The sequence below is a fragment of the Lissotriton helveticus genome, chromosome 11, assembly GCF_964261635.1.
Source record: "Lissotriton helveticus chromosome 11, aLisHel1.1, whole genome shotgun sequence".
NCBI classification, from domain to species: Eukaryota; Metazoa; Chordata; class Amphibia; order Caudata; family Salamandridae; genus Lissotriton; species Lissotriton helveticus.
Genome location: NC_136072.1, coordinates 210,618,483 through 210,645,150, shown reverse-complemented (window position 1 = coordinate 210,645,150; position 26,668 = coordinate 210,618,483). Strand labels below are relative to the sequence as shown.

At 43.6% G+C, this 26,668-nt stretch overlaps 1 protein-coding gene across 3 annotated transcripts in view; it reads left to right on the top strand.

The window, feature by feature from the left end:
• Positions 1-26,668, top strand: part of P2RY12 (purinergic receptor P2Y12) — a 607,067-nt gene that overhangs the window by 420,269 nt on the left and 160,130 nt on the right. Inside the window, exon 1 of one of the 3 annotated variants that reach the window (XM_078666121.1) lies at positions 2,054-2,143. The exons of 1 other annotated variant lie outside the window; for it this stretch is intronic. The gene's annotated coding sequence lies outside the window, so the exon portion shown is untranslated. Of the gene's footprint in view, positions 1-2,053; positions 2,144-26,668 lie in introns of those variants that run through there. One more of the 3 variants, XM_078666123.1, reaches the window with a different exon arrangement.

Here is a 26,668-nt window from a genome sequence, read left to right as displayed (position 1 = left end):
ACCTGCATCATGATTCATGCAGAAGCATTCACCATGACATACACATTTGCTTGTAACTCTTCAAAGATGGCCACTGATGCATACTCATGCAAATAGATCCAGTTGCCCATACATGCAGATGCATTGTGATGCATGCATACACTTGTGTTGTGAGGCATTTTTGCTATTTTTAATTTACCCCTCAAAATGGCAAATTGATATTTTGGAAAGGAAAAAAATAAAAGCAAAAAATGGAGGCAGATGGCAGGTGCCTGTAAAAAAGAGAAATACAAATAAATTCAAAACAAGGAACAGGTTCAGGAGTGGTCCAATAAGATTCGGGGAGCCACAAATGAGTGGTGTTGAGGAGGGTAGTAAATAGAAAGAAGGGTTGGGGCGTGAACACTGGAATGTCCAGAGTAACAAGTAGATGGAGGAGATAGCTCACTGTTCTATAATAGAAGGATTACAATGTATGAACTGCAAGTAACAAAAGGATCTCTATGTTAAAGGCAGTAACCTACTCACCTACCTATATAAAATAAAATGCTGTCATCCGCATGTTACATGATATGATAGCAGGTGCCACTTTAGCCCTCTATGCTACTTTGTTTCAAAACTGGAACTAGCCAAAACACAGATCCCTGCAGCAAATGCATTAACCTCCAGAGTTATTTTCCCATTATTGATATTCCCTGAAATGTACTGGACACAGAAAGATCTCTGCAGCAGGTGCCTTAACCCCATAAGCTATTTTAAAATGGAGACTTTGCAACCAATTTAAAAGAACAGATTTACTCCATGTTTCTCCTTGTTGTCTAATTCTTTGCGACAGAGTTTTTAAAAAATCTATTAGTTGAGGCCCAGATTTTACGTCAGGTTGCCCCACTTTTTTGGCACAACCGCGACCCAAAATTAATTTGTTAAATTTAGTAATGCGCTTAAATGTATTCTTGATAGACCTGCTAAACATATGCATGAGGTCACGCGATGTGAAGTCATGCGCTGTGGCGTTACACACAATGATGTGACTTGCATATTGCCTAACTTGGTTAGTCCCCCCCCCCCCAATTTCTTTTTTGGGACTTGTGCTCTGGTCACAGTGATGTGTGTGAGGGCATTTGTACCCTTCCTCGTGAGAATATCAGTGCTGTGCCTCTGAAAATGTATATACAAAAACTAAATATACAACTCGAAGGTGCTTTTGAGGGAAGCCTTCTTCGCCATTTGTAATACATTCACAGCAGCAGGGGCCGCCTTAGGCATGTGCAAGCTGTGCACCTGCACAGGGCCACCAAATCCCAGGGGCCGCCACGTCAATATATATCCTTAATGTAAATGTAAATGTAAATGTAAATGTACAGGAATTTATATAGCGCAAATCACCGAGCGGTTTCTAAGCGCTTGCTTAGGGAACCCGTCCTGGTATTCCCCTGTGAGATAACCCCGGCAGGGTATCCACAAGGTGAAAGCCAGGCATCCCGCCGCGAGGGGCTGTTGTGGAGATTAAGCAAGCTATTGCCCAGAGTCGCAGAGTGTGAACCCGTGAATCGAGTAGGCACCGGAGCGAGAATTGTCGAGTCCATGGACATTTTAGGACCCAAGACCCCGCCGAGCTGGGAATTGAACCCTGGTCCCGGGCTGACCTCAGCTTCCAGGTCTGCCTCCTCTAACCAGTGAGCCACACTTCTCCAATATTAATATAATATAATAATCCTCTGAGGATGGATATATATTTGCGTGGTGGCCCCTGGGAGGGATTTGGCGGACTCTGGCTCTGTTCCACTTCCAAACACCCTGACCCCCCCCCCTCTTCACTGGCTTCCGCGCCTGCGTTCCTCCGGGGGCCCCCTACCTGTTCTTTCGGGGGCCCCCTACCTACGCTCCCTGCCCAGAGCCACCATGAGCTTAGAGCTGCCCCTAACAGCAGTGTATGCAGAGAGAGGCAATGCAATCTAAAGTCAAATGTACAGCACACCTGCCAGTAGTGTTTGCCTTATTCCTGATTACACGGTAGCCTGGCACTGGGTTTCACGGACATAACAGCTTTACAAATCTGAGCACCTTCGCTCCTGTGTGTGTGGATGGGCGGCTGGATTTAACATTCGTGCCTAGTGTGGGGAAACTCATGTCTTTAACGTGATGGGACAACTCAACAACGTGGGTAAATATGTTAATTACTGTTGATGAACCGAATGCTTACAATAATGAAGATAAAGGCACACTCTTTAAGCAAACTTAGAGGGGATAAATGAGTATTAGACTTCGTAAAACTATGCCTCGATTATAGCTCAAATGTTAGCTCTGACTAATGAGCGTTTTTGAAAGAAGGATTTATTTCCCAAATCATGTATGCAAGTGGATCGGTTATGAGTTGAAATTTTCATATTTTCCGTGTTTTTCTGCTAACACTCCATTATGATAGATTCTAAATGCGTACTTTTTCTATTGCAATGGGTCGCTATCCCCGTCTGCTTGTGGTGACACTAAGCAACACATATGAACTGACACGCACGTAATTTATATGTAGATTTTCAAAACATGAGCTTATAGACATGTAACTGCTTTTATATAATCACATACCGTGTTATCATTTGTTTTGATGACTCAATAATACATTAAAACAGTAACGCATTCCAGCCTTTAGCATATTTTTTTATGTGAGCCTTCATTGTAGAACTGAAAAGTTAAATTTTATTATCACTTCACTAATTTGTACATAGAATAGCTCATTATTATTTGCTGTTGCTTTTATTCCTGTGTTACCAGCTGGACAAGTGGCTTAATCAGAGGCGGCTCCTCCATGTGGGTGGAGGAGCGTCACCCCACTGCATTCTAAATAAATGCCATTTTATGTTTCTGCTTCTTGCATTGCATGAAATCAGAAGGGTTTGGTTGGGGCTGAGTGGGTGGGTGGGTGGGCGGCTCCTCTCATGTGCAGCGGAAGAGTGGCGTATCCACTCTGGCGGCGCTGACTGCTTGGTTGGCCCCAGGGCCAACCAAACCAGTCATATGCACTCTGCATTTTCTCCATGTAGGCTGCATGGAGAAAATGACCTCCCCATAGATGCCTGTGTGGTCGGCGCCCCAGCCAATCAAAATGCTGCCATTGCTGCATTGTGATTGGCTAAGTGGAGGGGAGGGAGGCTGCCTGCTTCCTGTCAGGAGCAGAAAAGCAGTGATGACCCAGGACCGGACTGGGTCGGCGAAGGTAAGTTAGTTTTTTAAAATTCAAGTAAACTCTAAGTGTAGCCTCACCACCCGCGAGTTATGCCGGACGCGACTGGACATAATGAAAGATGATGAGGCTCCCATGTTGAATGGTGTAAGAGCCAATGAGTCTCCCATATCCAGGGTTGGACTGGCCCATAGGGCAATCAGGCAGTGCCCGATGGAATGGTCTGACAGATCAGTATGTGGGATGATTTTTTTGCAGTTTTGGGAGAGTTTTGTTGTCAGACAGGCCTGTTTTTACTGTTTTTTGAGCATATATTACTTTTTAACTATATGCTTTGCTAATGTGGGCTACTTTTATTTTGGTGCCCTGGCCTATTTTTTGTCCCAGTCTGACCCTGAATATCTTACCGACATTCAGAAGTCTTCTGCTGAATGGGACCGGATGAAAGGGGGTTTCCCCATGCGCCGCAGGGGCAGCAGGAGCCTGTATCTTGCCCCTGTGCTGGACATGTCTTTTTGGGCGCATTAGTTATGGAAGTTGCTGCAGTTTAGTATCATGGGATTGCTAGTGATTTCCCTATCAAATAAACCAAAATCTGATCTAGATGTACCGAAAAATATTTCTCCCATTAAAATGCTTCCTGCTTTATCTAAGATCATGGAGAAACACCTTTTTAGGTGGCTATCCAGTTTTCAGGAGACCGAGGACCTCCTAGATTGCATGCAAGGAAGTTTCAGTCCTAGGCATTCTACTGAGAGAATAATTCTGGCTGAGCTACTAGCCATAAGAGATGCAGGTGCATAAGATGGACTTCTGTTGTTGGAGCTTCCCTCCATCTTTCTGACAGCCAACCACCAACTTATAGTTGACCGACTGGAGGTTATCTCACTCTGCTTTAGATAGGTCCTGCTCCTTCCTGTTTCATAAAACTCAGGTAGTCTCTTTCTTTCTGTTCATGTCTGCAGCAATCTAACTGTGATGCAGTGTGACTCAGGCCTCAGGTATTTTCCTGGCACTTTTCATTCTTTATGTTCATCCACTTTGGAATCTAATGCAGTCCTTTGGCTTTCAGACATTCCCATATGCCAATGAGAACGAGCTGATTTTTTGGTTTGATCAAACTTCTACCAACAGCATCAGTCATCAGGTGTAGTGTCTTATAGGCATCAAACAAGGTGACGAGCCCTGACACAGATCTACGGCTATCTTAGAGGACCTTGACTGGTATAGTTAAGAACCTTGGTGTGATTTCTGAACCTACCCTCACTTTTGACAGACAGGTGCAAAATGTGTGGAAGAAAGCCTTCTTGTAGCTAAACAACACACTCCTTTCTTACCACCTACCTTACATACCTTATGTAATGCTGACCATTTCTAAACATTTACCCCCAGTTACAGATCTGGGTTAAATCCATCGTTTTTTTTTACCATGCCACCCTAGTAGTGGTTTGGGCTGGACTCCCCATGGGAAGCATGGTCAAGACTGATTTGCATATGGGTAGGTCCACACTGGGTTTGCATTGTGAGCAAAAAAACAATGTATCTAAACAGATCTGTGACGGGGGGCGTGTATGTTTGGAAATGTTCTACTTTCTGTCCATTATAATTTGTGTTGCTATAGTCACCCTAAGTAGGAAGGGTCTGCCCAGACATGGGTCCTGTACTTGCTATGCGAATGGATTCAAGGCAGCCTGACAGATATGGGGTGACACCACAAAACCGGTACAGGATGCTTTTTTTCCAGTCCAGGGAGGACCTGGTGATTCTGGCTGAACTGTTACCATGAGGAATAGGGTCAAGGCTGATTTGCATATGGATGGGTCCAAACTCAGGTGGCATTGTGAGCACAAAACGTTGGATTTAACCCAGATCTGTGACTAGGGGTGAGTCTTTGACAATGTTACCCATTCCATCCATAAACTTTTTGTGCTGCTATTGTAGTCCTAAGTAGGAAGGGTAAGCCCAAACATGGGTCCTGTCCTTGTTATGAGACTGGATTCAAGCTAGCCTGGCTGATGAGGGTTGATACCCCAGAACCGATCAGGGAGGACCTGACCTGGTGGTTCAGTCTGGACTGTTCCCATGGGGTGCAGGTTCAAGACTGATTTGCATATGACTGGGTTGAAACTGAGGTGGCATGGTGAGCAAAAAAACAACGGATGTAACCCAGATCTGTGACTGCGGGTGAATGTTGACAATGTTCAGCATTCCGTCCATCATCTTTTTGTGTTGCTATAGTACCTAAGATGCTAGCTTTACTTCAAATATTAGTTCGACTGTTAAGGCCTAGGTGAATGAAGTGTGTTTAAAGTGCAATGTTTTAACTGAATATTAATTTGGAGGTCTACCTCAGATATAGTAGTACCTGGCCTACCAGACTCAAGAATGTTCTATTTGCCTCTGTTGTAAATTTGCATGCTAATGCCTTTGTAAAGTGCAATATATTTAAAATGCAATGGTTATGATAGCCTGTTCAATTAAGAGGCCTGCTCTGGAGGTATTAGTGTCTAGCCTCCTCTGGAGGTATTAGTGCCTAGCCTCCAAAGGCCAAAAGTGCTCCTTTTATCTTTACTAAATGGACCAAGCAAGTGCAAGGATTTTAGCGGCATATTAACAAAAAATTTAGTTGAAGGCAATTAAATGTGATGGGTTAAAAGGCCTACAATGGGGATAACATTATCTGGCCTCATGATCATAAAGACTGTGAGGGGCATATAACACTCAGTTTGCCTCTATACCCAGTTTGCCTCCATACCCAGTACCTAAGGTGCTAGGGTACCTGATGTGCAAAATCAACTCTTAATGCCCATGTATAGTGCACTGTTTTAGTCTTTAGTTTTTAACAGCATTACGAAAATTCAGAGTCCACCGCGTTAAGAGAAGGTGCTAGCACAGTTTTCATAAATTTCAGAAATCCAGCTGTAAGGTGCGATGAGTCACCTTCAGGCAAGCCTGCACTGTGCCTTGGCAGGTCTTGATATTGGCCACAACTAGAACTTCCTTTTTATTTTTTTTTATTTTTTGTAAATCTTTTTATTATTTTCAAAACAAAGAAGGAAATAGATATAACAGGTGCCATACATTCAGACATAATAATAAGGTGAACAGGCGTAAAAACAGAATAGTTACTAAGCAACGAAAGAATGGTTGAGACGCCTACGCTAATGTTTGCGAGGCAGGATATGCAACAGTACAATATACGATCTACATTAAGCGCAAGCCCTCCGAGCCTGCCCACCCATAAATCAGGATAATAAAAGAAGCATGAGCCCCAGATACTAGAATACAATCAGAGTCAGGATATTCCACCAACTACACTGTAAAAGGAAAGTGAAAGAGAGTGTGAAGAAAAAGAAACCATAAAAAACTAAAATGAGACAAAACAATAAACCTATCCCCCCACCCTGCACCCCTGCATATGGCTATCACCTAACCCCAACTAGCAGTGTGCCTGTCGCCCCGACTAACTAAATACTAAAAAGTAGAAAATGGAGAAGGGCATCTTCATACATGCCCCTGGTCTCCCCTCCCCCCTGCCAGAGCCAAGAATCCCCAAACTAAGGTCAAGAAATCTATTAGGCTGCAAATACGTATCGCAACAAGGGAAACTTCAAACACTGCCCAGCCTCCCGAAAGCATCATGTTAGCAAACCCCATGTCCATCAAGACTCGATGTCAAACTCAGTCACTCAGTCTCATCCTTGACCCTTCCGATCAGACGTGTGAGCCCCTTCCGGACGAACTGTCGCTTCCGCAGGATAGTCAAAGCACGAAGAAGCTGTAGCAAAGTTCAAACCGAGACGTAGCAGAGAGATGAAAGTGCTGAGAACTCCGTCAGGTCCAAAGACTCCCCTAACTGTTATGAACTCCCAAAATTGTTTCGTCCGCCATCTTAGCGGTGCCGATGTATAGGTGAGTGACGCAGTTTCAACCCAATACCAGTTCCCATCAAAAGTCTCCGGAAAGGGAATATCAAGTAGTCCTTCCATAATCGGCAACGATCGTAGGCCTGACAATCCATTTGCGGCATCAAACTTGCTCTCATCACCCAAAACAGTAGTCAGAGGCTCCGACACCTCCCATAGTACGGGGTCTGCTTCCTCCATCGAAGTGGCCATCTTGGGTATCTCGAGTCGTTTCATTTCTTGTAGTGGTGCAGGGTCCGGTCCAATCCGCCCAATTTCAAACAAACGTGCTATCATTTTATGAATGTGGGCTTCAACGCAAACATGAAGTGACCCTATGGCTGCCAGCACAGTTCGTAGTGACGGGTCATTCTCGGTCCGTTCCACCACTCCTCGCTCGGTTTCGGTCATATTCACGCCCCCAGAGAGCCCGGTCTCCCCGGGGGGAACAGGTGGACGTGGAACGGACGATTGCAGAGGGGGACCTATCGTTGGTTACAAAAACAATCCGGACTCTGCCACCGCAGGCGGAGATCCCAACCCAGCGAACACGGGCGGGGCCCTAACCGGGCCAGGGACCCCCATACACCATTTCAATTGTGCATCGTCACCCCTCCTTTGTTAGTTACCAAGTCAGCCAATCGTCGTCAACATCGATCGAAGAAATCCTCCACTTCGGTAGACCGGACCCTGCCACACAACTACAGCCGATGTTGTTCAATTGAAACCCGGCTGGGCCAGTACTCGAGACCCCGGCTTTCAAGCTGGTCTAGGCCGCAAACTGCCACACGACGTATCTTTGTCTACAAAACTGGTAGAAATCTCGGGATCGCACCGTTAATCTCTAGTCCAGTTCATACACACGGAGGCAGGGCGCAAAAACAGGATAAATGACAGGATCTTCTGGCAGGAGTCGGAAGTCGGCGGAGCCGGGAGCCTACGCGGCCATCTTGTTTGCTAGCGTAGCTCCTCCCCCAACTAGAACTTTCTTAACTGCTTAACCGCAGCGTGAATTCCGCCGGGGTGCGGCAGATTAAAAGAGTGGGTGGGGCCGCGTCGGCCAATGGACGTGCGCAACACTACCGAGGTAGTGCTTGCAACAGCAGTTGCCTGACGTGCGCAGCAAAGGGGTGAATTGGAGCAGCTTTTCACCGGTGCAGAGAATATGAGTTAGAGATTCCTCTCCTTTTGCACAGAAACAACATTGTCAGTTGGTGTAATCATGGTTCCTCAGACCATACCAGTAGGCTTTCAGAGGGATTCGTCCAAATCGTAGACTCATCGTCTGTTTTTTCATGTCCTTACCAACAGTGTAAGGTAGGTCAGCAGGACCCCTGAATCATACAGTGTTGTAGCCTTGATATTAGTTTACCTTGCTTAAACAACAGTTTTGAGACTAGTAAGTATGGGCGAATTTTGCGAATCAGCGGTCTGTGGATTTTCCCGCGAAATCACAGATTTTTTGGCGATTTGCACCATACTTAACTGGAGTACTTTCTACTGGCTAATCAGTAAGTGCTACATCGTTGGGTAAATTTATTGTGCTTTTCTTACAATACAGCTGCGTAAATGCCCAGAAGAGTTGACCCCGTGTGTCTGTAACTTTGCCACCGCGCCCATAGGCGCCGAGGTCCCTCGAGTGAGCTGTCCATCACAGTGGGGGAAAGGGCGGGAAGAGATTGCATAGCCTAGTATGTGTGGGTCCGGGCGTCTGTGCGAGTTCACATGCCTCTTGTTTAAGAAGGGTTAGAGACCGATAAGAGCAGCAGATGAGGAGAAAGCAGTAAGTGCTACCTCGTTGGGTAAATGTATCGTGCTTTTCCTGCACTACAGCTGTGTAAATGCCCAGATGAGTTGTGTTCTGTGACCACGTGTGTCTGTAACTTTGCCACCGCGTCCATAGGCGCCAAGGTCCCTCGAGTGAGCTGTCCATCACAGTGGGGGATAAGGGCGGAAAGAGGTTGCATAGCCTAGTATGTGTGGGTCCGGGCGTCTGTGCGAGTTCACATGCCTCTTGTTTAAGAAGGGTTAGAGACCGATAAGAGCAGCAGATGAGGAGAAAGCAGTAAATGCTACCTCTTTGGGTAAATGTATCATGCTTTTCCTGCACTACAGCTGTGTAAATGCCCAGAAGAGTTGTGTTCTGTGACCACGTGTGTCTGTAACTTTGCCACCGCGCCCAAAGGCGCCGAGGTCCCTCGAGTGAGCTGTCCATCATTGTGGGGGAAAGGGCGGGAAGAGGTTGCATAGCCTAGTATGTGTGGGGCCAGGCTTCTGTGTGAGTTCACATGCCTCTTGTTTATGAAGGGTCAGAGACTGATAAGAGCAGCAGATGAGGAGAAAGCAGTAAGTGCTACGTCCTTGGGTAAATGTATCATGCTTTTCCTGCACTACAGCTGTGTAAATGCCCAGAAGAGTTGTGTTCAGTGACCACGTGTGTCTGTAACTTTGCCACCGCGCCCATAGGCGCCGAGTTCCCTCGAGTGAGCTGTCCATCACAGTGGGGGAAAGGGCGAGAAGAGGTTGCATAGTCTAGTATGTGTAGGCGCCGAGGTCCCTCGAGTGAGCTGTCCATCACAGTGGGGGAAAGGTCGGGAAGAGGTTGCATAGCCTAGTGCGTGTGGGGCCGGGCATCTGTGCGAGTTCACATGCCTCTTGTTTATGAAGGGCCAGAGACCGATAAGAGCAGCAGATGAGGAGAAAGCAGTAAGTTCTTCCTCGTTGGGTAAATGTATCGTGCTTTTCCTGCACTACAGCTGTGTAAATGCCCAGAAGAGTTGTGTTCAGTGACCACGTGTGTCTGTAACTTTGCCACTGCGCCCATAGGTGCCGAGGTCCCTCGAGTGAGCTGTCCATCACAGTGGGGGACAGGGAGGGAAGAGGTTGAATAGCCTAGTGTGTGTGGGGTAGGGCTTCTGTGCGAGTACACATGCCTCTTGTTTATAAAGGTCAGAGACCGATCAGCGCAGCAGATGAGGAGAAATCAGCCTCCTGGTCACTGGAAGTACAGGGGGATTGCGCTCGAGAAACTCGTGGATGCCTAGACCCCCATCACGGATTACAGCTAATTGTAGGCGGTAGATCTGGGGAGAAAGCACACCTGTCTAGCATCGACCGTGCTCACTAGATTCTTGGGCTGATTATAATGCGTTAATGACTTTGAGCTTCAACTCGGGCACCTGCTTTATTTTTTATCTGTAAGTGCTTCCTGCTGAGGTTTAATTGTTGGGACAGGCGCCTCGTTGCCTAATTGTAACTATTCTCTGACCCTACTTCGAGGGTCAGAGTAGGGTCAGAGAATAGTTGCAAGTAGGCAACGAGGCGCCTCAGGAAGCACTTACAGGGTTACAGCAGGTGCCCAAGTTGAAGTTAATTTCTTTGTAACCATTTTGTAAATGGTTACAAAGAAATTAGCTTCACCTTGGGCACCTGCTGTAACCCTGTAAGTGCTTCCTGTGCAAAATGCGTCCCGCTCGCGGATTCACGGATTTTGCCGCAATTTCGCGCGGATCGCAAAATCGCGGAAAATCCGCAAATTCTGCGAGCGGAACGAATTTTCCGCCCATGCTTAGAGAATAGGGATACATAGAGGTCACTTGATCCAATTGCTCGAACCTCCAAGGCATTCAATGCGAAGCTTTGGTAGCTATGCAAGCTTGTCATGGGGTTGTTTATTACTACCTAGATTACATGTTTTAGTGTAATATTCTTCGCCTACTTGGCTTTGTGGCAGTAGGCCAGAAGTAGGCTAAGAAGGTTGAATGTACATACAGTTTATAAATAAATACAATTGAAATAGTCTAGAGAATAAATACTTTAACTAAACTCAGTGAGGTGCTAACTACTTCCTCCAATAGGAATGTAATATTACTCTGTTTTCTAGGAAGTAGACAAAAATTACCACATTCAGAACTCTCCATAGTACACAATTTACGGTTCTGACCACCTATTGCAAAAGGTAGGTTCATGTTTACATGTTCTACTTTTGAATGAGTAATGGTCAAAATTCTGGTACACATGTCAAAATCTTGCATTTGCTGGGTCAGACCACTAAAAAATTGAATCTAGTTTCCAATTGTAGTCTTTACATTCTAGCATTAATCATCCATGTTTCCCAGTGAGGACACCAAACTGGACATCTGCAGCAATCAAACACTCTGTATTTTCTGTTGTGGGAAGCAAACATCGACTTTAGGTGCAATTAGTGCTCCCCAAACTAATATCAAACATAGAATGCAGAAATCTAAAGTATGGTCCACTAATTAACCATAATAATAGGCATACTTTGCCAGTTTGGTGACCTAACATTGGCTGTAACTTCAGACAGGTTTATATTCTAGTGTGCCGAATAATGGTCAAGGCTGAATGCAGCTGTGGAATGTGGTTAGTTTATTACACTTTGAAACAAGATGGCACACAACAAGTCCCTATGCTTGCCTGGCAAGCTAAACAAGCACCGGCTGTTCACCTAGCTTTCAAGAGTTTCCACTTCATGGAGCAGGGCAACTATGTCATATGTTTGTGTACACCACTTCTGCATATTTTAAGCAGTTTTAAAAAATTCCCATTCTCAGATTTGTAAGTGTTTTTTCTGGCAGGCGCAATTAGATAGGCAAGATAGTGATAGAGCGTGCAGGGACCTACTAGCCCAGTTTACCATACTCACCTTGGGCCCATATAACACTCACACTTTGAACTAGTAGTCCTGCCTAACCAATTACTAATTTAGTCACACTATCAGTTGCCCAGAGGTCCAATTTAGGACTTATACCTGTAAACCATGACTTACCAATCCTTGTCACCTTATTATGAGTCCTGTGAATCAGAGAGTTAGAATAAACAGGTAGTATTTAAACACATTTACCTTTCTTATAATAACCACAGACTCTGGAAAAGTTTTAAAACCTCTATCTATGATAGATTTTCTGAGTCAAATGAAAAAGGGCTACAATCTAGTGACCATGAATTTTACAAGCAAGAATATAGCCAGTAGGACATAAAGTTTGTAAGAAATCACAGTAACCCCTTTAAAAATTGGTACCTGGGAAGAGTGAGAAAGGGAAATAGTACACGGACATACCACATAGATTATATTTACCTAGAATGGTGCAATGACCAATCCTGGCCACCGGCTGGGGCAAAAATATAGACCAGGACCAGGCTCCTGGCTAATCAGGTGCCCACGGGACAAGACAGGTGCAGATCAGGACTGGTGATCTCAGCTAAGTGCAACGCCAGCGTCACACCCCTCTCTCTAGGTAAGTCAATTAATACCCCAATTGGGTAATTGATTCTTCTGACAGAGTGCTCTGCCAGCACCTCTGCTCTCGATCACCTATTGAGTGCATTGGGTCAGTGACAGGTCAGCTATTCGGACAAGTCGGACAATTTCTCTATCTAAGTCTACCTTAGTTATACCATTTTGAGGGCAATGTACCACCCCTAAATGTTGCAAATCTATGTGTTCCCCTTTAGTGATTGGTTGGAAAGACGAGGAGAGATCATCACACCATACTAAGATGATGTAATTTCAATTCGACTCATATTGATTGAATCCCCACCCACAATTTACTTTCCCATGACTTTATTCGGCCCAACAATATTATTTAATTTTTGCATACAATGTTAACACATTTGGTAAGTCTTCTTCCTTTCCCAGGTCATGGGGTAAGGTTCTCAGGTACATCGTGGGCACGACAATCCCTGGCACAGTTTCAATGCCACAGTTCGATTCCTCTCGGTTCTCTCGGCACATGCGCAGTACGCATTCAAAATGGTGAATCAAGACACCCCTCAGGCCAAATACGAGCTAGTAACAAAGTAAAAAAGAAACATCTTAGAATACAGAAATAAATGAATGCCTGTCTACCACTTAGCTCTACTCTAAACCCATTACTTTATTTTAACTTGTGCATTAATAGTTAAGCAGAACGAACAAGCTTAGTACAAGCTGCAGCATAAGCATTAGCATGTGAATTTTAAAGCGGCCATTTCTGGCACTAGTGCGCAGAAGCAAACATTTCCCACCAAGCAAAGTGTACGTCATGCCACGTAGATGTGACAGACGCATGCTCAGAAGCATGCATTCGAGTTACTGTTAGTAAAAGCAGATAGGCAAGCTTCCCCTAGATTCTAGGAATGTCGTGTAGTGCGGACTTTTGTTAACAAAACATGTTGGTTAATATATTACAGGTTATTTAGAGAGGGCTGTGAACAAGCAAGTTTTGGTATATGTGAAACCTTGCTCCATCAATCCCCTCTTTGATGATATTGTATATCATCACAAATTAAGGAACCAGATGCCAACTGCAACATTCTCCCAATTCAATTTCTTCAATTACTTGGGGAGTTTTCTTTTTACTATTATTCTGATAAACTTTCATTCTCTTATATATGACTCCCTTTAACTCTTCCATTTGAATCTCGTCAAATTTCCTTTTCTTAATTTTTTCATTAAAAGTGTACCTTCTTCTATTTCTGCAGCATTTGCACCAAATCATTATCACCAATATTATTAGTGAAATTGCCATTATTGGCATCAGTACTTTACCTACATTAGATATCTAAGTACCAATAGAGGAGAGACCATCAGTAAGTCTCTTCCATGCACTATCAACTTCCAGTGGTTTCAGTTCTTCTTCCAAATGAGTAATATTCTTTACATACCTTCCAATTTCAACACTTTTATCAGGTATGTAAGTGCAACAATGTTGCTCTTTAAACATTCTACAGACTCTGCCCTCTTTTGCCAATAATATGTCAAGAAAAAGTCGATTTTGTAAAACCATTGATCTGATCGCAACCAATTCGGTATTGATCAACAAAAATCCTGCAGCAGTGTCAGTCGATAAGCGATCCACCACTTTAGACAATTTGCAAATTCTTTGAGTATTCAGAACCACTCCCACTGAAGACATCAATGCACTAAATATATCACCTACAACTTCTGCAAAACCAGCTCTTTTATAACGCGTTAATTAATTTTCGTGTTCATTGCTTCAAGTGATTCTTTTTACATGGTATACCTTTGGGAATACTATTCTGAAATAGCAACTCCCATACCAATGATCAGGTAGCTTAAAATATGCTTTGTTCCCACAAATGTAATAAACTCCAGGAAAAACCGGATCAGTTCCCCCCTTTAGTCCCCATCCCCCAATTATGAGGAAATTGTGTTCACATTCACTGGAACCGATGAATACATTGTTATACTCAGTCTTCTTTCTATGGAGACAGATTTTCCCCATCATTCAAAAGTCCAAAGACATAGCAGCATGAAGTTTGCGAGTTGCCATAAATTCCTCCCTTTCAGCCCATTTGGGTATCTGGGGTTTCGTTTCAGTGGCTTTTCTATGGAAATCCAGCCTCCTTTTCATTACTAAGTTTAAAAATACCTTCTCTTCATGTAAACTACATGTTAGATTATCTTTGTGTGCATTAGCTATATCTATTTCTTTCATCGTTAGGAAACATTCACCAAAGAATTGGGCATCTTTAGCACTGAGGACAGAATTCATTCTTCTGCGAACAGGAAAAATAACATCTATGTTAGAATGATAATACTGCAGCCTCCCAGTTTTATAAAACAGGCGTATTAATATGCTACATGAAATTCCATAGGTCAGGGGTAAATGATGGTAGGTAACACCTTCAGCTACAGAAGTAGGTAATTTCATACAGACATAACAATCACTAATTTGCATAGTTCCTACATAATCTACTAATAGACTACCAAAAACATTCATTTCAGTTTTGTTTCTATTTCTAATGTGATGTAATTCTGTCTCATCTGGTGCTTCTAAGTCTACTCTATTTTGTTTGAGGTGTGCTATCTTTCCATGTATACTAGTATTATTTTGCTTAGCAACCATCATGTACGGTATTGCTATTGTCAGTCCTAGCCATACTATATGTACTATCAATACATTACATATGCAAATCCTACAGCATGTCTTTATACAACTTTTTTTTGAGTTTCCAGTAACTCTTTTATTAGCCATTTTTGACTAAGGAGACTTAACCCCTCTTTGAGAATTTTACACAGAGTACACCTGTGATTTATCTCAAGTTGGCCTCACTTCTTCAATATCTTGATCAGCAATCAATTCTTCATCACTTTCATGACTGATTTCCAGATTCTCAAAATCTTCAATGATGACGTATGTCCATCCAGGGCCTTTGAGTTTATTGTTTAGCTTTTTCAGGTGTGGACTTCTCCTTCTTTGATTGCTTGTGGATGGTTCAGTTTGGCTGGTTACTTCATTTACCTGTTCAGGTTCTTCATTTATCGTCACTAGGCGATATTTCAGTCTTTTAACAAAACCAGGCTATTTATCACTTTTTATGAGTCTTTTAGCTGCCACTGTGTTTTCTGATTCTTTAATTGTTCTTTTATGTTCTTTAACTTGTGGCTCCACTTGATTGTCTTCAACCTGTGCGTTTTGACTAGTACCTATCTTTCCCTTCTCAGACAATGGAGTTCTGGTAGGTGTTTTCGTTGGTCTGAGTATATTGCTCTTTCCTTATCTGGTCTCCTCATGATTACTATTAGATTAGATTTCTGTAATCTGAGTACATTCTTCTATGCCTATCTCGTCCTCACTATCAGTCTGACTATCTAAGTATGTTTGATTTCTTGTTCTCACTCTGATTTCAGGTATGTCAACCACTGGGATCCATTCATCCTGACTGGTGCTCGGTTGCTCTTCGTCAACTACTTCAGGATCAACTTCTTGAGACCCTTCAGCTGCACAACCTTCAGCCTCAACTTCGTCAGGTTCTTGTATCCGCTTAGTGTGACTTGCGTGGATCCAGTTGAGGATTCCCTTGCACTTTACAGCTGTGGTGGTGACCAATATTACTTGTTCTGGTTTTTCCCACCTTGATGCTAGCCAAGATTCCTGAGTGTGATTCTTTATCACAACCCAATCTCCAGGGTTTAAGTCATGTGCTGGAGTTGAATGTCTGGCTTCTGCGTCTTCCCCAACCTGGTGAGAGATAGAACGTACTTGGTCAGCCAATACTAAATCATCAGATATAGATAACAGCTGATGTCCTGGCACACATGCTTGCCTCATTGCCCTTCCCATGAGTATCTCATGGGGACTCAAGCCTGTTTTCTTGTCTGGAATGCGTCTGAGTCCCATCAGAACAATAGGAAAATCATCAGGCCATTCCAATTGGATAGATTCACCACATCTTTCCCAACCTTGCTTTAATCGTACCATTCAATTGTTCTACCACTCCAGAAGCCTCTAGGCAATATGCACAGTGCAATTTTTGCTCAATTTTGAATGCTTCACAAATTAGACTGCCTTCCTCGGTCTGACTCAATCGTCACTAGAAAACCGAACCTTGGGATGAGTTCCCTTAAGAAAAGTTTGGCTACTGTTATGCTATCGTTCCTGCGAGTAGGGTATACTTCCACCCATTTGGAAAACAGGCAGACAATAACCAGGACATATTTTAATCCTCGACAAGCAGATAACTGAATGAAATCAATTTGTAGTCTAATGAAAGGGCCTTCTGCCTTCCCAATTTCCCTAGGGCATACTACAGTTTTCTTACCCTGTTTAATCGTTGACATGTAAGGCATCTCTAGTAAAAACTCTCTGCTATGTTCCTGAACTTTGCATGAACCAGTCCCTTCTAAACAGTCTCACCATAGCATCTATCCCTATGTGTGTGTCCCCATAGTACATTCTAGCCATTGGTGCAAGCAAACAGTCAGGTAACACTGGTCTCCCATCTAGGTAAACTATTATGCCATCTTCAGGTCTCACTCGACACCCTATTTTCTGCCAGCCTTCCTTTTCTTTGGGCTCTGCCTCACCTTGTAAATCTCTCACTTCCTCCCATGTATTCACTCCACACAAAAGCATAAGTTGGCAGCTGCTTCCACATGCTTCAATTTCCTTGTTTATTGCCATTTTATATTTGGCACAATGTTGAGCCACTTGGTCAGCATAATGATTACCGGCTTTCACTCTGTTAGTTCCAGATTGTTGAGCAGCACATTTGACCACAGCCAATTCTTTAGGTAATTGAATTGCTTCAAGTAATTCCTTCACATATTGTCCATTTTTGATAGGAGTTCCTGAAGAAGTCATAAACTCCCTTTGCATCCAGAGCTGGCCAAAGTCATGCACAACCCCATAACTAACCATACCGGCTATCGGTGTAAATGGTTACTCTCCAATTTTTCCCAATTTTGCATGCTTTTATTAAAGCAATCAATTTGGCTACTTGTGCAGACTTGACTCCTGGTAAATAGGATGCTTCAACTATGTTTGATAGAGTGCATACAGCAAAAGAAGCGCTTAGTCCTCCTTCCTCATGGCGCATACACAAGCCATCTACAAATAAGTCATGGTCTGGATCTTTTAAAGGTTCTTCCTGTATGTCTGCGCAAGGTTTAGTACGGAATTCAGTTAAGTCGATACAGTCATGTTCGACTTCCTCTCTGACTTCCTCAAAGTGAGAATTGGGCAACAATGTTGCTTAATTTAGAATAGTGCTTCTCACAATTGTCACTTTCTCTGAACCAAGGATAATTCTTTCATACTTAATCATCCGACTAGGTGTTAGATGCTGAGTACGTGTTCTGGTTAACAGAATCATGACTGAATGTGGAACATACACTGTTACAGGATGTCCCATGACAATGGATTCACTTTGCTCAAGACTCATGCATGTTGCAGCTACTGCTTTCAGACAACCTGGCAGTGCAGATGCCACTGGGTCCAAAGTTGCAGAAAAATATGCTACAGGTCGTCACATTAACCCATGGGTCTGGGTTAGGACTAAAAATGCACAATTGTCTCTTGTGTCACAAAATAGTGCAAACTCTTTTGAATAGTCAGGCATCCCCAAAGCTGAAACTTCACATAATCTGTTACGTAATTTTAAAAAGGCAGTCATGCTTTCATCATCCCACTCGACTGGATCTTTTGCTAGTTTCATTGTCATTTGAATAAGTGGCTTTGCAAGCACTACGAATCCCACAATCCACTGCCTGCAGTAACCTACAACTCTGAGAAACATTCTGATTTCTTTCTGAGTTTGGGGTAATTTCATGATCTGAATTATTTTGATTCTTTCAAATGTCACTCTCCTGACTCCTCTTTCTATCTGGTATCCCAGATACTTTACTGAGGTTGTACAGTATTGCAATTTTTCTGGAGATATGTCCACCAATTGCTAAATGGTTCAGCAATGCAATGGAATCGATCACACAGTCAATTCTTGTTCTCGATGCCAACAATAGGCCATCGATATACTGCACCAGGACAGATTTTCCGGGCAGTACCAGCGATTCAAGGCACTTTTTCAAAATCTAATTAAAGATGGATGGACTTTCCGTGTACCCCTGACATGGCGGTCAAATTTGAACGAAAATAAAAACTTGCTATATAGATGCAGCGGGATGGAAAAGAAAGCATGGCATAAATCAATTACAGTGAACCATACTGCTTCCCATGGTATTTAATACAGAATCACAGCTGGATTTGGTACTACTGGGCGACATGGGAGAACAACTTTATTTTATGGAGCATAAGCATTAGCATGTGTATTTTAAAGTGGCGCAGAAGCAAAGATTTCCCTCCAAGCCAAGGGTAGGTCAAGCCACGTAGATGTGACAGATGCATTCGAGTTACTGTTAGTAAAAGCACATAGGCAAGCTTCCCCTAGATACTAGGAATGTCGTGTAGTGCGGAAAACATGTTGGTTAATATATTGCAGGTTATTTAAAGAGGGCTGAGTACAAGCAAGTTTCGCTATATGTGAAACCTTGCTCCATTAATAGTATAGTCTGTCTTCCATAGTCATGAGAAACAGATTTGCTGTCGTTTTCAAAACGTTTTAGTTAGATTGTTTATTCTTAGAGATTTTTTTTTTATTGATACGTTTTTGTAAGTTTTCCTTAGTCCCGTGAGAGAGCTCTCTTTTTTGCCTCTATTTTCAATGCACTTCTACACCAAAGACGCTTCCTAATAAGAGTCATCTAGCTGTATTTTTAGCAGATCTTCAAGCATGCGTCAGTATTATATTTTGCACCGGCTGATGAGGAGGCGCTTGCGAGATGTTGTGCACTTGCTACTAGTAAGACCGAGCTTTCCTTTTAAATGTTTACATAACATGCCCAATCAGGTGTTTTTGACTTTATATTTGCTACCTTTGTTTGCGTTTTGCTCATTACATAAGTAAATCATATCTTTCATGCTTGTTGGTAAGCCCGAAGTATTTTTTCTTGGTGTCATGACACTATGATGGTGACATTCATACTCTTAATGGGTTCCTTTGACTTCATAGGAGAGATCATGGTTGGGCTTGCCTTTACACTTGGTAGCCCAGAAGACGTACTATATCCCACCTTAAGCGTTCCATAACATAAAATACATTTGTTTGTAAGCTTACATTTGTAGGCACCATTACTTTTAAATAGGTTTCATCGAGTTCATACTCTTAACTAGTTCCTTTCATTACTCAACTTTTCCAAGGGCAGCGTTCTTGCCTCAGCTAGCAGTTGTGAGCTTCACTGTGACCCTTTTTGCATACAATATTTTTTTAGCCTGTATTGTATATTGAATAAAATAATTGTTTCCTAATGTGTCTTATAGATGCTGGGCAGTTATAATTATTACCCAGGTGACGACTCATAGATTAATAAGCCATAAAGCACTGATATGTCAACTACATGCCAAGTGGACATATCAACCATTAACGTCATTGAAGGATTCAAAGATATGAACTGGTTAAAAAGTGTATTCTTTTTGTTCCACTGTCTATGTCACAAGCCCCTGAGCACTGTTCCACTTTGTTTAATTTATGAAGCATAACATCTGTATGAAAATGTTAATACAGATCCGTTTCATACGACAGTCTGTTTTTTAGACTTAATTAGATGTGCTAATTAATTTAAATTAAGTAAGATTTGCATGGATGTAATGCTTTTTTTAAACAGACCGTTCTGGCTGAATGTATGATGAAGTCTTAGTTAATTAGGATGTACCACTGTTTTTATTATAATTTATGTATCCAGGTTCATTTTTTACTAAGTGTAGCCATCTTCATTTGCATAGATATTTAACTATGTCAAGCAGCCGACAAATCACGGAGGACTACAAGTTGTGGTTGGCCCCTACCAGTGATGAGCAGAGCATGATATGTTTCATGTTAGTTGTTGTCTCGGTACAGTGGCACAGAATGAAGTTTGATTTTCAGTAATTTAGAGAGTCTTTGGCTTTCATGTATTGTAAAAATAAATGTTGAATTACTCAACTGTTATCTTACTGAGGAAGGGTAGTTGTGAGATGGGACAGTAATGGTAGGATGTGTTTGGTATGATGAGGAAGATACTTTGTCCCAGTGAGAAGCTGCCGGTGTAAAAGAAGTTTATGAAGGTTTCTCCAAAAGGAGTTTCAAAATTGTGGATGAAACAAGCTAGTGGATTCAAAGACTTTCAGAGTGCTGATGAGGCCAGTGAGTGTGACTGTTTGAAGGTCAGCCATGAAGGCATGGTGGGATGGGAGGGATAATGATCACTTTTTTTGTTGCTCTCAATGTCATCTCTGATTTTTCTGATTTTGTAATTAAGAAGTGACTGATGTTATTGCATGTATCAGCATGGTTAGGTATTGGGGTTTATGTGGCTGTGTTTTTTCAAAGGTTGATCGTCCTAAAGAGAGGTCTGCTTCTGTATAACAATTATGGTATGTGTGCCAAGGTTGTCTTGTAGTGTGTAGTTGATTGAATTCAACTGAAATACAACTGGGGCTGATTGATCTTGTGTAAGAGAATGCATGTGGAAGTTCTTGAAAGTGTAGTGTTGTTGACTGGTGGGCCTTGTTGGTTGTGTTTGATGGCATGGACCAGATTAAGATTAGTAATGTGTGATTATTTTTATGTATAGAGCACAAACTAGACTCAAAGCTATCAGAGTGCTTTACATGAGCACCAGTTGCGTTACAGATGGACACATTCATTTTTGCTAGGCACCGGGAGATTAGGTGATTTGCCTAGGATCACAGGATGTTGAGCGTCCCTGCCTAGACTCCAACCCGGTTCCCCAGCTTCGAGGTCGATCACCTTAGCCATTAGGCCACATCCTCTACCGATGGTTGGGCCTGTTTGAGTAGCTGGCAGTTAAGAGTCTGGATGGCAATGAAGACGAAGACTCAAATGCTGCCTTTTTGTGGGTTGCTGAGTGATAAGTTGCTTTATGATCAATATGCCTTAGCATATGACAAGAAATGTTCATAGTGTCAAGAAGATTGAGGAGAGCAGGGGCGTAACACAGGCCCGCGCAGCCCCCGCGGTGTGGGGGACCTCTAGCTCGAAGGGGCCCCCTCGGTACTGCACTGTGGCCGGAGAGCTCCTGATTGAGCCTGGAGGGGGCCCCTCTAAGTACCGTGCAGGGAGGCCCCCTCACTTTTCGTTACGCGAGTGGAGGAGAGCTTTTGTTTGTCATTTAGCACATTCTTTTTTCTCTTCCATCCTCTCTCTTATCTATCTATCTATCTATCTATCTATCTATCTATCTATCTATCTATCTATCTATCTATCTATCTATCTATCTATCTATCTATCTATCTATCTATCTATCTATCTATCTATCTATCTATCTATCTATCTATCTATCTATCTACCTATCTATCTATCTCTATCTATCTATATATCTCTATCTATCTATCTATCTATCTATCTATCTCTTTAATAGTGCACTGCTCTCTAATTCGATCTCTATGTGATGGTGCATAAAGTGTTCCAACCTTGGAGAGGGAAGTATGTAATTGAAGCTCCAGAAAAATGTTTCTGTGCCTTCACCAAGGATTCCATTCTGCCTGTCTAGAGGATTCAGCATGCTTTTAAAGATTGAAGATCAGCTGGCAAATCCTTCAAAATGAGAACAGCACTGGCCGATTTGCAGCATTTGGCTTTGCATTTAGACAGCAGCTTTAAAGGAAACATTATGATAACCAGGCTAAGGGAAGGGTGCAAAGCCAACAAGAGAGAATGCAAAGAAGCACTGTATTTATAAAGTATGACGGGATAATGCCGTGCACACACTTAAAGATTTGCAAGCTAAAACATGTACTTTTTATGAGTTTGGCCATAGTGGGCAATGTGATCTTAGAGTGAAATTGTACACCTTCAATGGCTCCAGGTTGGGTTTCCTTAATAGGTGATATCAATGCCATTTTCTAAGAACCTGGTGAGATGACAATCGGTTAAAAGGAGAATTAGCAGGAGGTTATACACTGGGTTGAGTAAAATGGTGTGTTATTCTTGAATGGGTAAGGATCGACTACCAAACTAGTGTGTTTAATTGAAAGAGCACATTTTAAATGTAAGTTGGATTGGCAAGTGAAAGAAAACAAAGCCATCAGTGCTTAGATGTCGTGAATACATCATGTATTTAGCACAGTCAAACAATTTTCAGCCACACCCATGATGTTTCCTGTTTTTCAATTTTGAGATGAAAATGAGGTACATTATTGTAAAGCTGTTGAAAAATAATATTTGAAGTATAATGAGCGGGGTTGGTGATTGTGTTGATTCGTCTAAAGAGAATGTCAAAAGGTTGCTACTTTGAACAGTTTGATCTTGTACCCATTTTTATTTGTTCAATAGAATATCTGAATTCTCTGTGTTAAATGTCCATATTCATTGGATGTGGAAACACAGCAGCTAAATAAGGGAAGTGAAGGAACCATACATTTATCCAATTGAAGAGAAGGTGATTAGAGAAATTGTGAGCTTCTGCATGAAACAATATGAGCATAGAAACTAGATAATGTGGTCATAAAATCAGGAAAAAGTCGACGAGGCTGTAGTTACACTAAATAAAAGATAAAGGGCCAGATGTAGGTCACCAAATACCGGTCGGTAACGGCCGATTTCGGCAGTTACCGACCGGTATTTGGTGATTGAGATGTAGGTGGCCTTAAATTTACCGATTCGGTATATTTACAGAATCGGTAAATTTACAGAATCTGTAAATTACCGAATCGGTAAATTTACCGAATCTCAAGCTTATGATGTAGGTGGCACTGAAAACAGTGCCACCAGCCCTTAAGAATTCGTTATTTACCATGACATACTATGTCATGGTAAATAACGGATTCCAGCGTACATACACCTGTGCCATGTGGCACAAATACATGCCCTAAGGGCATGTATGTGTGCCACATGGCACACAAGCCAGAATCATGGGTGCAACAGGGTGTCAAAGTGACACCCTGTCCCCCTTGCAGAATCAGTAATTTTACTGAATCGTTATTTACCGATTCGGTAATTGACATTGATTCCTATGGGCTTCAAGGCCCATAGGAATCAATGGCAATTACAGAATCAGTAAATACCGATTCATTAATTACCGGATCATACCGATTCAGTAATTAATTTGGTAAAATTACCTACATCCCGATTGTCAGTTCTTAAATACCGAATCGGTATGATTCGGTATTTAAGAATCTGTAATCTGGGATTACCTACATCGGGCCACAAATGTTGAAAATATTTTATTTTTTAGGAAAATCATGCTAGTGTGTCTTTAGGTCGTCGATTCAAATATTCAAGTAACCAAAGACGAAAAAAGATGATAATGCAAGTTTTAGAAGGGTGAAAAAAATGCACAAGTTTTAGAGAGATGACCCCTCAAACCTGGGAACTATGCAAGGGAGCTCTGGAAAAAAATCTTTGTTGTCTTCACTAAGCATTCCATAAAGCCTGTCTTTAGGCTGTCTTTGCCCCCAAAGTATTTATGGCACACAACATGTAAGACCGGCTTAATTAGGCTACCAAATTCAATTTGGCAAATTGTGAACATTTGGCTACTAAAGGAACATTCCAAGAAATAATGGTCTTACAAAGTTTTTTAGAATTAATAAGACTCTGGACATAGCCTTCAAATAAAGATGTAGACAAGTGTCACAGGTAACAGTGCAGTAAGTACACAATCCTCTGTGGTAAAATCTCATTGCAGAGATGAGACAATTATTTACACTGGCTTAAAAAGACCTCCTACCAACTAACAACCATATAAAAAATGGGATTCAGGGAGTGGCGTAGTTTCGCTACGCATGCAGTGAGACACACGCCGAGGGAGCTCTGGTAAGCCGCTCCCTTTTATGGCCTGAATTGCGGCACAGAAGCATTACCTGCAGTTTTCTGTGGCCTGCCCAGACTCCTGAGGCTTTCTGGAATCTCCTGGCTGCTTGGTGCGGTGCAGTTGAGGCCGGTGGCTGTGATCTGAGCTGTGGTGCCTGGAGCCGATACTCGTGGCCACCATCTTGATCACTCCGAGCTCTTGGAACGGGCCGTGAGTGAGGATCTTGTCTCTGCAGGGGCCAGCGGCACCCAGAGATATCTCAATAAGCTGCCTGGGATGAAGACTGCTACCCGTGCAGAGGAGCGGCAGCTCGCGACTGGCGCCCGAGCTGCGAGGGTGTGTCGTGCTGTGGAATGGGAGATCCGTCACTGCCATCTTGTGGGCTCTCCTGGCGGGAGAGTGCCCGTGCTGAAGCGCCTCCCACTGATCTTCTATCCCACTCCTGGGGCCCTGGAGGGCGCACATTTCTTAGCCAGCAGGTACCGGGGGAGATCTGTGATGTTTGGCAGTTCCACACGGTCTGCCACTTTCCTGGGGTCTGCTGCTCCCTGCCCCTGAAGGACCTTGCTGGGTGTGGGGCCCGCTTATGCCCTATCAACAAACTCTCTATCTCTCTTGGAGCGCTGCAGGGGTGTCCCCTGGGGGGACCGACGCCTGATGCTTTGGGACTTCACTGGGCCAAGTTCCTCAAGCATGGTGCCATACCGCCATTGGCCCAAGCTTACTGCAGGCACTCCTGAGATTACATTGACCGTGTTGGCTGGAGGGGGTGCACTGGGATCTTTCCCTGTTTGAGGTGCAGGCTTGGTGTGGTTAAGGTGCCTCAACTGACTCTCTCCATTGCTATAAACGCTTGGCACCTTGAGGGGAGCCCACCCTTCCTGCCTCCCTGTTTTGCTCTCTGTCCCTGCTCCCTTGTGAACTCCACCTATGGGGGCTAGTTGCAGCACTGAGGGACCTGTGATTCGTGACAGCTGGGGGAGACCCTGTGCCCATTGAAGCTCTACAAGAGAAGTAGTCTCCTCCTCCACCCGCCTGTATCTCTTCCTCACATGCTTTGAGGGAGGGAGCCTGGGGGGCAGTTGCTGTGGTAGGGTGTAGTTGTTGCTCCATCTCCTACTTGGCGCAGCTCTTTATTTGGGACACCCCTTGCTTGGATCTGTGGCTCTACTCACCTGTGCTACGATACTCTCGACCCCCTGCTCGAGAGTGAACTGGACACTTTGCCCTGCATCCTAAGCTTGAATCTCCAGTGTGTACGTCAGTGAATGAAGAGTCATGCCACATACTAAGGCTGGGAAGGAAGCGACCGAGTCTTTGAAAGATAACCCTTTAAGGGATTGTGGAACAAACCTGGTCCAATGCCCCCTGTGACCATGGCATCTTCAGCTGAGGGCTCCTCAGATCCTCTCACTCAAACCTTCACGGTTAACTTCCTGCAGGAGATTAAGTCTGAAATCGGATCCCTCAGAATGGAGGTCCAAACATGCATCACGGAACTCAGGAAAGACATTACGGAAATTGGGGAGAGGGTGGACGACCTTGAGAAAACGGTGGATGCTCTCACGGAAGACCAAGAACAGCTCTGGCAACGACTAGCCCTCCTAGAAGAACAAGACATTAAGCTCCAAATAAAGCAGGAGGATTTAGAAAATCGGAGCCTACACAACACCCTGCGCATCTGGGGTGTTCCTAGGGGGGGCAGAGGGTTTGGACATATTTTGACTTTCGTTGCAGAGCTCCTTCATGAGATCAGGGGGGATGACGATGCCTCACCACCAGCACTTGACAGGGCCCACTGTGTAGCTGCACCCCCTGGATGCTCTCATCTGGTACCTGACATATTAACCAGGTCAATTTTTTCATGGAGATGTAGACCACCATAAAGGCAGCGCACAACAAATCAGAGCTGCCTTACAAGGGATCCACGATTCAACTCTTCCAAGATCTTGCATCCCTTCCTTTGGCCCTGCAGGAACTTTAAACCTGTCACCCATAAGCTTCGTGAACTGGGCATCCAGTATCAATGGGGACATCCATTTGCTCTCATCTTCACCTGGGAAACAAAGCATCGGGTGTTGTGTTTTCTCCGAGAGGTCACTCAGCAGCTCCGTCTCCCGGCCTCTTCTGCACTGACTAGTTCCTCGTACCTGCCGCAGTGGGTCAGGGCTCTTAGACAGCGTTGACTGCCTAAACATGGGGAAAGGTCCTATTCCCAAGCCAAGCAGGACATTATTGATCATCTCTGCTCTATAGATGGAGAGAAGTCTCCTCCCCTTTCCCAAGCAAAGGAAGAGTGAAAGGTCCCTTATGCTAGAAGGTTCAATTGTGCTTTATCATCAGCGCTCTTCATTGCGACGGGGATGGACCCCCCTATGAACTGTTTTCTTCTTGCTCTGGCTACAGTGTGGCAGCGGAACTGGTGACTCCAGACTGGCATTTGTGCCTTGTTCCATGAGCCTCGCCCACACCTTCTATTCCTAAGAGAGTGAC